The sequence below is a fragment of the Hemiscyllium ocellatum genome (genome assembly GCF_020745735.1).
Source record: "Hemiscyllium ocellatum isolate sHemOce1 chromosome 27 unlocalized genomic scaffold, sHemOce1.pat.X.cur. SUPER_27_unloc_12, whole genome shotgun sequence".
Lineage (NCBI taxonomy): Eukaryota > Metazoa > Chordata > Chondrichthyes > Orectolobiformes > Hemiscylliidae > Hemiscyllium > Hemiscyllium ocellatum.
The window spans coordinates 144832-158725 of NW_026867479.1; the positions used below are offsets into that span (position 1 = coordinate 144832).

The 13894-nt window shown below is 43.5% G+C and overlaps 1 long non-coding RNA gene across 1 annotated transcript; it reads left to right on the forward strand.

Annotated features, from left to right (window-relative positions):
- The first annotated feature begins 243 nt into the window (after positions 1–243).
- Positions 244–10557, forward strand: LOC132807290 (uncharacterized). The gene is made up of 4 exons (XR_009641946.1): positions 244–351; positions 2114–2631; positions 5701–5772; positions 10494–10557. It is a non-coding gene; the product is annotated as an uncharacterized LOC132807290 (long non-coding RNA).
- The last annotated feature ends 3337 nt before the right edge of the window (positions 10558–13894 follow it).

Consider the following 13894-nt stretch of genomic DNA (forward strand, 5'->3'; position numbering starts at 1 on the left):
TTTGTGTCTGGAAGTTTCCCGATGTTTCAGCTTTCCAAAGGTCTGGAGTAACATTTCTGAACAGGCTGAAAATTAAAAAGAAACACACTTTTCAGGAGGCTGGGGGCGGGGAAAACCAACCCCCATTGTCCCCTATTGGTTGGATGGCTCCCCAACCACGCCCCCTCGATTGGTGACGACGTTGACTGGACCACACCCCCTGCGTGTTGGCGCATGTGTAGTGTAGGTCCCGCGGCCGGACAAAGACAGTGTGACTGAGTGTGGGAGAAGAATGGCGCCGGCGGCTGAAGGAACAAGAACAGAAACCGCTGGAAAAGCTGAGCAGGTCCGGCAGCTCGTGTTGAGAGAAATGTGAGGACGTGTTTCAGGTCCGGTGATCCTTCTTCAGAACAGGACCAGGTTTCAGAAACATCCCGGGGAGGTCGCCAGGTCCGAGCGCCAAGACCTGGCTCCTGCCCCCGGGGAGAGGAGACAGTGAGACAGGGTAGGATTGGGAACCGCGGGAGGAGGGAGACTGGGGAGTTTATAAACTCCTAGGGGGAGGCCGCAGGCCGCGAATAAAAGCCCCACAGGCCCAGTGTTTACTTCACCGGCGAAGGAGCTCTCGGGTTGCCTGGGCAACCGGCCGCCAGCTTTGTGAGGGTCAGGCACATGTTGTCTTGGGACGGGGTTGTTGGATTGTTGTATAATGTTGATCTCCTCTGTACTTTTAATCTTGAATATTTTTTTAAATGTACATTGGCTTCAATTTATGAATTCTAAGTACAGAAGCAAAATATAAACATCTCCTTGCATGCATCCCAACATGTGCATAGGAGCTAAGACTGCCTCAAGATTTACTGAGGTGCTGAATCAATAGCTCTTTCCCTTTTGATTAATGAAGGTGGTGCCCAGCAGACTCCTGCTCACAGTCAGTGCCAGCCTTTATGGGAAAGATAGGATAGCAAAACCGAGACACCAATGTAGCCAAGTAAACTGAAGTCACACTTTGGTGCTTTAATCGCCTCAAAAACACACCATTCAGAATAATGTCAAGGATATAGGGGTACCAGGCTCCCCAAGACAGCCAGGATGGATATCAAAGAGGAGAGCTGAAGTGTTATCCTTATCAAGCCTGTAACGTCTTCACAAATCTCCAACAAGTTAGTTAAATGCAGTGTCCCTGTCAGAAATACCTTGCAGACTCTTCCTACTCAATCCACCTTTCGCCATGTTACTACTAATTTTGACCAGAATAAGTATTATTGGATGCTTCTCCACCAAATTTAAATTGGCAGGTGGGACTAGATTGGGTTGGGATATCTGGTCGGCATGGACGGGTTGGACCGAAGGGTCTGTTTCCATGCTGTACATCTCTATGACTCTATAATTGCTGAGATTAGCATTACAACCTTTCTGAAACCAGGCTGCAATGTTTGCAGTTCTCCAATCTTCTAGCACCATCTCCAAGTCCATGGAAGACTGATAAATTATGGCTTCCACAATTTCTATCGTCCCTTCCTTCAAAATTGTTGGATGCATTTCATTGCCTTGTCAAACTTTAAGTACCAAATGCTTATCGAAGGCTGCTTTCATGTTAATTTTGAACTCTTGGGAGGTCATGTTGTGGCTGTACAGAACATCAGTTAGGCCACTGTTGAAATATGGCGTGCAGTTCTGGTCTCCTTTCAATGAAAAGACGTTGTGAAACTTGAAAGGGTTCAGAAACAATTTACAAGGATGTTGCCAGGGTTGGAGGATTTGAGCTATAGGGAGAGGCTGAACAGACTGGAGTTGTTTTCCCTGGAGTGTTGGAGCCTGAGGGGTAACCTATAGAGGTTTACAAATTTATGAGGGGCATGTATAGGATAAATAGACAAAGTCTTTTCCCTGGGTTTGGTCTGTTTCCATGCTGTACATCTCTATGACTCTGTTGGTTGCATCTGTAAGATCCTGAATCAGCACCTTGAGGAGAATTAGAGCGAAGTGAGAACAGAGGCGGAGAGAGAGTGGGATGGTGCTTTCAATTTTGTGGAATAACAAAAGAAAAGTATATTCCGCAGAAAGTGGAATTGCTTATTCAGAATTGTTACCCTGAACTGAGTGTAATGACTTTTGTAATCTCTTTTTACAGAGTATTTAAAGATCTGTAGACGGAAATTTCAAAATCGACAGATGAAGGCCTTGTGGCCGAAGCATTGACTTCTGTTCCTCGGATGCTGCCTGACCTACAGTGCTTTTCCAGTGTCACACTTTTGAACTCTTGACTGTCCAGCATCTGCAATCCTCACTTTCACATCAATGTCTGACAGTGACACTGGGACATCGGGACTGCAACGAATTTTGAGTGTGATTCTGTGAGAGGAGCAAAGCACTTGCTTCTTGCTCAAGTACATTTTCAGAATCCATGGGACTGGATGAGAGACCCTACGTTGCAGCGCAGTGAGTGTGGATCCTGAAACAGTTATACGGCCTGAAAAGAGGAATTCACGGCAGGGTGGGGCTGTACCCACATTTGTGTGCAGCTGAAGTTTTGGCCATAGAGAAACCTGAGGAATCCCGCTCCGTAAAGAAACCATGGAAGTGTGGCAACTGTGGGAAAGGCTTCTGTGCCCCGTCTGCTCTGGAGACTCATCGGCGCAGTCACAGCCGGTGAGAGGCCCTTCAGCTGCCCCGAGTGCAGGAAGGGCTTTACCCAGGCATATGTCCTGCTGACCCACTGGCGGGTCCACACAGGGGAGAGACCTTTCAGCTGCCCCAAGTGTGGGAAGGTCTTTAGCAATTCCTTCGCCCTGAAGCACCGGCGAATCCACAAGGTGGGGGGCAAGCCACTCTCCTGCCCCAAGTGCGGTAAAGGCTTCAGCGATTCCTCCACCCTACTGACCCACCAGCGGGTCCACACGGGGGAGAGGCCCTTGAGCTGCTGTGAATGCGGGAAGTGCTTTACCCAGGCCTCTGCCCAGCTGATACACCAGCGGTCCCACACCGGGGATGGGCCCTTTAGTTGTCCTGAGTGCGGGAAGTGCTTTACCCAGGCCATCACACTTCAGAAACACCAGCAGGTCCACATAGGGGAGAAGCCACCATCTTTGGTTTTCTTCTTCTTTCTGTCTCCTCTTTCATTGACGCGCGTCATGTGGGCCCCCTCCAATCAGAGCGCACTTTACTCCACCTGACCAATTGCGGTCGGCGCTAGTTGTTACTGACAGATCTTGTGTCCAATTGCCAATTTGGGGTAAAAATGGCAGGAGCCACAATTTCTTTTCCCTGTGGTTGCACATCTCATTCCATTTGCTTTTATCTTCCGAGGGGGAGGGGGAATTCCAAACGAGAGGACACAGGTTTAGGGTGAGAGGGGAAAAATTTAAAAGGGTTGCAAGGATTAGAACCAAAAGTGTGAAAGTTAATTCACCTCAAGAAAAGCCCTCTCTTACGACCCGAACAAAATATTGTTCACAGCCTATTACTGACTAATCAGAAAGGATGTTGTGAAACTTAAGAGTTCAGAAATTACTGATAAGAATGTTGCTAGGGTTATAATTTCAGTTACATCACACTGTAAATTTTTGCTATAAATTCTGTGTTACAATCGATCTACTATCACCTGATGAAGGAGCATTGCTCCAAAAGCTAGTGTGCTTCCAATTAAACCTGTTGGACTATAACCTGGTGTTGTGATTTTTAGCTAGGATTGGCGGGTTTGTGCTACAGGGAAAGGCTGTAAGGGCTGGGGCTGTTTTCCCTGGAGCATTGGAGGCTGAGGGATGACCTTATGGAGGTTTAAAAGATCACGACAGGCATGGATAGGACAAAAAGATTTTTTTTTCCCCTGGGGCGGGGGAATCCAGTACAAGAGGACATTAGTTTTGGGTGAGAGGGGAAAGATTTAAAAGGGTCCCAAGGGGCAACTTTTTCACGTATAGGTTGGTGTGTGAACTTAATGAGCTGCCAGAGAACATAGTGGAGGCTGGTACAAATACAATAATTAAAAGGCTTTTGGATAGGTATATGAATAGGAAGTTTTAGAGGGATATGGACAAAGTGCTGGCAAATGGGACTAGATTAATTTAGGCTATCTGGTCAGCACATACCGAACGGTTGTTTTTGTGCTCTACAACTCAATGGTTCTATTTCTCCAGAGCTAGAACCAATTTCACAAGACTAGGAATAGGCCATTTGCCCCTTACACACTGTCCTCAACTGTGGCCTAACTGAGCATATTTCAATTCTTAGTGCTATGTAAAGAGCCAGACTTTATAAAAAAAATCTTAAAGCAAAGGAACATTTAGGAGGCAGTGATTATGATATGGTAGAGTTCAGTGTGCAGTTTGAAAGAGAGAAGGTAAAATTGGATGTAATGGTATTACAGTTAAAAGGTAATTACAAGGGCAATGGGAGCGGAACAGCCAAAAATTTATTGGAAGCAGAGCCTAGTGGGGAAGGCAGTAGATTAACAATGGCAGGAATTTCTGGGTGTAATTGAGGACACAGTACAGAGGTTCATCCAAAAAAAAGTAAGATTATTGGGGGGAGGGGGTTGAAGAAGATAGCCGTGGCTGACAAAGGAAGTCAGGAAATGTATCAACGAAAAAGAGAGAACGTACAATGTGGCCAAGAGCACTGGGAAATCAAATGCTTGGGAAGACTACAAAAAACAAACAGAAGATAACAAAGAGAGAAATAAGGAAGGAGAGGATCAAATATGAAGGTAAGCTGTTTTTTGCAATACATTAAGAAACAAACGAGGCAAAAGTAGAGATTGGGCTGCTCCAAATTGATGCAGGAAGGATAGTGCTGGGTGATAAGGAAATAGCTGAAGAACTTAAATACTTTGTGTCATTCTTCACAGTGGAAGACATGAGTAACATCCTAACAATTAAGGAGAGTGAAGGGACAGAGTTGAGTATGGTAGCCATTACAAAAGAGAAAGTGCTAGAAAAGCTAAAAGGTCTAAAGATTGAGAAATCTCCTGGTTCTGATGGCTACATCCTCGCGTTCTGCAGGACGTGGCTGAAGAATTATCAGAGGTGTTGGTTGTAATCTTTCAAAAATCAATCGAGTCAGGGAAAATCCCAGGTGATTGAAAAATCACTGTCGTAAGTCCTTTGTTCAAGAAAGGACCAAGACAAAAGATGGAAAATTACTTGCCAATTAGCCTAATCTCAGTTGTAGGTAAAATTCTAGAATCCATCGTAAAGGATGAGGTTTCTAAATTCTTTAAAGTGCATGGTTTGGGCTGGGGGTGGGGGTGGGGGGGGGGGGGGGGGGCACTACAGAGACATAGGTTTTCAGTGAGAGGGGAAAGATATAAGAGTTCTGAGGGGCAACTTTTCCACGCAATGTGGGGTGCAGTTAAGGAGTAAGCTGCCAAAGAGAGTGGTGGACACTCGTACAATTGCAACATTTAAAAAGCATCTGGATGGGTTTATGAATAGGAAGGGTTTGGAGAGATATGGGTCAGGTGCTGGCAAGTGGGACTAGATTGGGTTAGGATATCTGCTCCGCATGGACTGGTTCAAGTGAATGGTTTGTTTCTATGCCATACATCTATGACTCCTGATTCCTGATGAAGGGCTCTGGCCCGAAACATCGAATTTTCTGTTCCTTGGATGCTGCCTAACCTGCTGTGCTTTAACCAGCAACACATTTTCAGCTCTGATCTCCAGCATCTGCAGACCTCACTTTTTACTCATACATCTATGACTGTCTATTTGGTTACAGATGCTGCTCCTCTCTCTGAATGAAGATTGAGCTTCACCCCAGACTGCAACTTTCTTCCTTTGTCCAACATCTGTGAGTACAACACTCTCTTTTCTCACCCACATTTTCAATTTATTTTTCATTCTGGGGTTCAATTGTTGACTTTCAGCAACTGAATGGAAAGGCAGTGAATCCAGGAAGGGGACAGACTCTGGAACAGTTGGTCCAGGTCTGTGTCTCAATTGACAATAAAGACAGTCAGGAGGCTGGAAGAACACAGCAAGCCAGGCAGCATCAGGAGGTGGAGAAGTCGACGTTTCAGGTGTAATCCTTCTTCCGGATGGGGGATGGGTGTCGAACAAGATGCAGATAAAGGGGTGCCAGGGGAAAGCTGTTGAAGTGGGGATTGGTGAAGATAGAGGGTACAATCTGATGGTCGATGGGAGGAAGGAATCTGGTTGGTGGCAGGGAAGAGTGAATGGGAGGGGCAGAGGCTGTGAAGGGAGTTGGGGCTGGGAGGGAAGAAATTAGACAACTCCAGGTGGAAGATGAGGTGTTGTTCCTCCAATTTGTGGATTGGATCGTTGTGGCAATGAAGGAGTCCAAAGCTGGTCATGTCAGAAAGGGAGAGGGAAGAGGAATTAAAATGGATGGTGACTGGGACATCTGGTCAGCCTCTGCAGACCCTCTTGCCCGCCCTTGTTTGAGCAAAATGCAATCCCTGGCTTTTATCCACACCCCGCTTATGCACATACTCTCTGACACACACACATCCTCAATACTCACCCTCGCACAGACTGATACTCCACAACACTCACTTCACCGAGCAAGCACACATACAAAACACACACACGCACAAATTCACATGGAGACACCTGTGCTGCCCTGCATAGTTTGCAGAAATCTCTTCTCTTCAGAGAATCCCCACAGTGTGGAAGCAGGTTACTCGACCCAACGAATCCACCCGACCCTCCAGAAAGTAAGTCCCCTACCCCCATTTCTCTACATTCACCCCTGACTAATGCACCTAACCTGGACATCCCTGGGCACTATGGGTAATTTGAGCATGGCCAATCCACCTTAACCTGGACAAAATAAAAAATCACATAACATCAAGTTATTTGGAAGCACTGGCTTTCGGCACGAAACTCTTTCATCAGGTGATTGTGGAGAATAAGATCATAAGGGACAGAATTTATGGAAAAACATTGCAGTGTCCTGCCACTGAAATGATATATTGAACAAACGTGGATTGTTAAGTCTTTCATCTTTTCAAATGGGTTGCAGGCTTCATTAATATGTAAATCTCCAACTTCCTGTAAGCCACTTCTCAACATAACTTAAGGTTTTGTAACAAAAGATGACATCTCAGCTCAGACAATGCATTAAATGTGTGAGGTCAGAGTCCAAACCTTGAATCAAACTGGTTCTATTTCCAAAGTCAAATTTACAAAATATTATATGTATTGACTGTCTGCAGATTGTACACTTTTAAGCAAAATGGAATGTATCTGCAAATAAAAATTCACCCCCATGGACTTGTGTGTGTACGCGTGCATGAGAGAGAGAAAGTCTACTTCCGTCCTGTACGTGTCTACCTCTATTCGATAAGATGCTTCATTTCTGGTGTAAATATTGTAAATCATACCTGGGTACTAACAGTTAGATGTAAGGGAGAGAGAATCCTTAAGTTGGGCACAATCAGAATCCTGGGAGAGCCCTATTTCTGGTTTGCTTCCTAATGAACAGACATTAAGCACTAGCACCTATTTATTTCTCATGTTGTTTCATTTTTCTTGTTTGATTCCCTGCTATGACTACACTTTTGTGTCTGGTTGGTTGAGAGACTGGGAGATTGTGTGCATTGGGCTTTGATTGACTGACTGAATATTATATTGTTCCAGAAGGTGTAAAAAGAGGGGTGGGGGGTCAAAGCTTCAGCAGAAATCCAGTAGAGCTGAGAACAGACTGACATCTTATTCTGTGGGAACAGGGAGATCAGAGGACAGAGAAATGAGAACCTGAAATCACAGCAGACATCAGACGACTCTGTGGTCAGTGCTTTGATTAGCAGTGGCAACCCTCTACCTTTACCTAGCTTCCCATTTGACTACCCCTTTGATATTCAGGATCCAATCCTTGTCATCCTGAAGCCATGTTTCTGTAAGGAGTCTCAGATCATAATTATTCTCCTCAATGTGTGCAGAAAATTCACTTAGTTTTGTTACAATGCAGCACACATGCAGAAATACCACATTTTATTACCATTTTTGTGATCTTCAGAATCCAGTTTTGATTGCTGGTATATTTACTCTCCTTGTCCCTTTCTATCATTCTCTGATGTTATTTTCCCATAGCACTACATTGCTCACCAGCCTTGATTTGGATTGACCAGGCTAAATTGCCCATGTCCAGGGATGTGCAGGTTAGATGGGTTAGCCATGGGAAATGCAGTGTTATAGTTTCATAGTAATAGGAGTAGGCCATTAGCCCATCCAGCCTGCTCCGCCATTCATTAAGATAATGGTAAAACTATCTATCGTCTCAGCTCCTCCTCCCTGCATTATCCCAACTATCCTTAATTAACCTACCATGCAAAAACCTAACCAACTGTGTCTTCAATATACTTGATGAGGCTGTCTCTACTGCTTCCTTGGGCAGAGAATTCCATAGATTGACTAGTATCCAGGAAAAATAGTTCCTCCTCATCTCTGTCCGAAATCCAGTCCTCCAAATTATGTGGCGTAGTCTCATCCACCAGGTGAAATGTTTGGATAGGGTAGGGTTTCATCCCTACAGTGCAATGAATTCCCACTTTCCACCAAAGTCCCGTACATAACTGGATATTAATCTACCTACATATAGGTGGATAGGCTGGGACTTTCCTCACTGCAGCACAGGAGGTTGAGAGGTAACCTTAGAGATTTATAAAATCATGAAGGGGGTAGATGAAGTGAATGGTGGGGATTTTAAGATTAGAGAGCAAACTTTGAAGGTGAGAGGAGAAAGATTTTAAAAAGACTTGCGGGGCAGCATTTTTTTTTTAAAAAAGAGTGGTTTGTGTGTGGAATGAACATCCCGACACAGTGGTGGATGCAGTAACAACATTTAAAAGATATTTGAATAAGTACATGAATAGGAAAGGTTCAGAGGGATATGGGCTAAACACAGGCAGGTATGACTAGTTCAGTTTGAGAACATAGTCAGCACAGATTAGTTGGAGTGAAGGGTCTGTTTCTATGCTGTATGACCTCTATAACTGTTCTGTACTGATCTTAAAAGCCATTTTCTCACCTTCCCCCATAAACATCCTCCTCTTTGTAGTTCAAAAATCAGCTGAACTCAGCCTTGAATATATTCAATGATCCCCTAACTGCAGGTAGGCATCCCCACTTCTGAACTCAATTCCACTTGCTAATACACCACTTGCATTGCTTGCTGCACCTGACAACTGGCATTGACTGGTGTAGAAGGACACTGAGGCCCCTTTGTACATCCACACATCATTCCTGATGAAGGGCCTGTGCCCGAAACATCAACTCTCCTGCTCATCGAATGTTGACTGAGCATTTCTAGCACCACACTTTTCGACTCTGATCTCCAGCATTTGCTGTCCTCACTTTCTCCATATCCCAATGTCACCATTTAAACAATGCACCTCTTTTCTGCTTTTTTTTACCACTGCAAAGGCTCTAACTTCACATTGGGGTACTATATTTGCCATGTGTTTGCCAATTGTGGTCTTTGGGAGACAGAGGGTATACATAGGGAACGGTTCGCCGAGCGTCACAGCTGGGTCTGCAGAGGCCGACCGGACCTCCCAATCACCACCCATTTTAATTCCCCTTCCCACTCCCTTTCTGACATGACCATCTTAGGCCGCCTCCATTGCCACAACAAACCAAACTACAAATTGGAGGAACACCACAACATCTTCCAACTGGAAGCCTACAGCCTGGAGGACTCAACACTGAGTTCTCCACTTTCAAATATCCTCCTTCCCCACTTCTCAAATCCCTTCCCAGGTTCTTCCCTTTCCCACCCCCACCCCTCCCTGCCATCAACCAGATTCCTTCCTCCCAGTGACCAACCAGTTTGTACCCTCTACCCGTCTCCACCTATCCCCAATTCACCACCCTGCTCCCAGCACACCCTTATTCTGCAGCTCTCCCAACACCCACCCCCAGTCCTGAACAAGGGTGACACCCAAAGCAAGGAACATGTGCAATGCTTGAGGAACGTATGCAATATGCTCAGTGGCAATGCTGGTATTATTGACAGATTTTGAAGTGTCCAAATATCAATAGGAGAAAACAAAAAGGCAGACCCACAATTTTTTCCCCCATCTGGCTCGATATTTTGTGCTTTTACATCTTGCCTGGCTGCTCAACTTTCTTATGTCTTTTCCCTAGTGTAGGGGGTGAAGGTCTGCATGAGAAGGCCTAGGTTCAGGGTGAGAGCAGAAAGATATAAAAGGTACCTAAGGGGCAACGTTTCCATGCAGAGGGTGGTGCGTGTATGGAATGAGCTGCCAGAGGAAGTGGTGGAGGCTGCTACAATTAAAGCATTTAAAAGGTATCTGGATGGGTATATGTATAGGAAGGGTTTAGAGGGATATGAGGCAAGTGCTGGCAAGTGGGACTGGATTAATTTAGTATATCTGGTTGGCATGGACGGGTTGGACCGAAGGGTCTGTTTCTGTGCTGTACATCTCTCCCACTCTAAATAATAAAATGTATACTTTGACAAATTACAAACTATCTCCATGTTAATAAGGTTTAGTTACCACACACTTCACTAACCATTCTCAACAGGTCCTGACCCTTCAATGACTGAGGAACATCCGCCTCCAGAATGGTCACCGGCTCCTGCCTGCTGTACAGCCGGCCGGTGTGACCGTGACACAGCAGCTGCACCAGGAAGGCGGCGGTGACCAGTGACGGGGGTCTGCCCCGGGCCGCACGGCGCCATTTTCCTAACGGCCGCCGCTTCCCCGCTCGAGCGACTTCTCCTCCCAACCGCCTTCACCCCCGCGTGACGTCTGCACGGGGGGATGGGCGGGGCCGGGGGAGCCTCACCGTCACCAAGCAACAGCCACCTCGCGCTACAACTGCTGCTCCCTGAAGCGGGAAATCTGCATTTTTAAGGGACATGCACATTTAACGGGCTATTTCTGCAAATAAATTGCAATGGACAAGATTACATTTCAAAGGGATATCTTAATATGCAAAATGACACAGTCATCTCTAAATGAATCTACATTTCGAAGAGACGTTGCCCTATTAATAAGTAGAAATGACCCTTTCAGAGACATAGTCATATCTAAAGGGGTAAATACACATTATCGAGGGGCAAGATCGCGCTTAGAGAAACACAACACATTTAAAAGGCATAACTACATTTGAAGGGGCATTTTTATATTTAAAAAGACACATTGAAATCTCATAATTAAAAGTACATGGTAATATTGAGAAAGCATGACCATGTTCGAAATAGTGCAGCCAGTTTACAAGAAAAGGGATTTGGGCTGGGGCACACGCTGGGTTGGGGGGGGGGGGGGGGAAGATTAATTTTTAAGAAAGTAAGCAAGTTATTATGATTTGGAATGATCTTGAAGGGGCGATGGCACCTGCAAGTGGCAAAAGTTAATACAAAATTCTTGAAAAGAACATGATTCCAGATGTATGTGGATGCAGGGAAATAATTCAACAATAGAGCCATTACAAATTTACGGAGCAAACAATATCCTTTTGAGAGATATAAATGGGAGCATCAATATTTAAGTAGGAATTCCAATTTTCGTTCTCCTCCCAAAATCTATCGTCAGGGTGCAGTGTAAGCCAGTACAATTTGTTATGCCACAGTAGGTCTTGCAACTCAACCTCATTGTGCCCTCACCCAATATTCATGTGTGTGCTTAACAGTCAAGTTTAAGGGAAAGAGGGGATGATGAAAAATACTGGGTCTGCCAGTGATGCTCACATTCCATGAACAAATAAAACCGATCATGGTGCTGCCATCCCTGCATGTGTCAGAATTAAATGATCAGAAAAATTCTGAACTCACGACAAACAGTTTGTGCACAATGACGTTATTTCTACTTATTCTTATAATTTTGATTGGATTTAGTCTGTACCAAATTAAGAGCAGCCTTGGTTTACGTTTCATTGGCAATTCTACATGTTGACTTTCTATTATCACATCTCTTTGACATTCTTATATGTATTTAAATTAATCTTCAGACTGTTCACAACTGAATGACATTAGGCTGTGAATTTTCAGTCTAGTAAAAAGTGTTTTGGCATTTGATGAAGTTATTTAGGCAATAGCAACAGCAAATGAAATATCAAAGAAATACAAAGTTATGAGGAGGGATATATATCTTGTTTAACCAAATACAATGGCAGTGCAGAGAATTTCAGAAATGCACAATAAATATTCACAGTGTATCCCTTTATCAACTCATTCAAGAATTTCAAATTGTGTTTGAGGCAATTCAATGGCAAATGGCAACGTTTGTTTGTTAATACACTCACCATAAATTGTGAATATGATTTCGATATGTTTAATCCCAAATGGAGCAATTAAGTACAAAGTTACTTTCAACCATTTAATAAAACACAATTTTATTTCATGAAAATACAATCATTTTATAAAATCTTTACAAAGGAAATATATTAAACAAAACAGCTTTCCTGGGTGTCAATATTTACAACAGTTATGCAGCTATTATTTGGCAATCGACCAACTCATTGAAATAATTTCAGAATAAGTTAGCTGTTTCATTATTATACATTGAGATATTTTAATTAAAATGTCACAAAGGAAATCTTTAACACAAAGCAAAGTTAGATAAAATACAAAAGTATCTTGCACAATTCGCTTCAAATCAAATCTGTTGAATCACAAAAAGATGATGCTCAGTGTACGAAATGATGGACAATCACTAGTAATAATGGAAAAGCATTGTAAAGAATGTATATATCTCAGTTATATCTTAAATGAATATTTACTCTGCCTTGGACAACAACAACTGAAAGTTTTTTTGAACAAATTGAAAACTACAATAGCAAAGCTGTAGAAAATCCACCAGAGTTTTTTTTCAGGAAATCCTTAAAGATTTCAGGCTTCTCCAGCTTCAATTAGCTGAAGAAGAAAAAAAATGCATCTGGTTGGAGACGTGAATAGAAAAGAATCAGAGGGATATAGACCAAATGCTGGCAAATGGGTCACTAGATTAATTTAGGATATTTGGTTGTCTGGACTGAAGGGTTTGCTTCTGTGCTCTACAACTCTATTTCACCAAACTAGGATTAGGCCATTCATCCTTTACAGCCTGTCTTGGGCTGTGGCCTAACTGCACACATTTCAATGCAAGTTTCAGAAAGATTTCAGCAGCTCTTTTCAAAAAGTGAACATGCTTTCGGACTTTAACAATGTTTCTGAATATATCAATGTAACTATTCTCAATGTTAAAGATCAGCCAATTCAGAATGTCATTTAAATGTAGAGCTTTTCTAACAATAGGTGTGAATTCTCTCTGTGTGCCAATATCGAGTCAGACTGACATTGTTGTTCGGAAAGCTCTGCATTTAAATGACATTCTTGAAAGTAATTTAAATCAAATTCTGGGATTAACGTACCAAAGAACAGAAGCCCATTCTAAAATATGATAGATTTCATCTAAAATTGTTCAGTGAAGGACATCTTCATGACCGTGGCCTCCTTTGGCTATAAATTCTGTCATCATGATCTTACTGTCCACGACCACCTGATGAAAGAGCCGCACTCTGAAATGGAGTGATCAGTAAAAATGTCTCATTTGGATCACCGAAGGTTAGAAATGGAAGCATATCTCTTCAAGGTTACAGTTTGATTTGTCCTTTCAACGTTTTTGAAATTTAAGGTGTTCCATTGTAGTGTTCAATTCTAATCCATTAAAATCAGTATCCAGTCTCATCTGAGTGCAGATGGTAAAAAATGAGGTCTGCAGATGCTGGAGATCACAGTTGAAAATGTGTTGCTGGTTAAAGCACAGCAGGTCAGGCAGCATCCAAGGAATAGGAAATTCGATGTTTCGGGCATAAGCCCTTCATCAGCCCATCATCTGAGTGCAGAACCAACTCAACTGACAGAACAAACAAAACAACTTTTCGGTTTGCTTTTTAGATGTGACATCTTCTCTCCCTCCCTCTCTGGTGACCCAATAGGACTA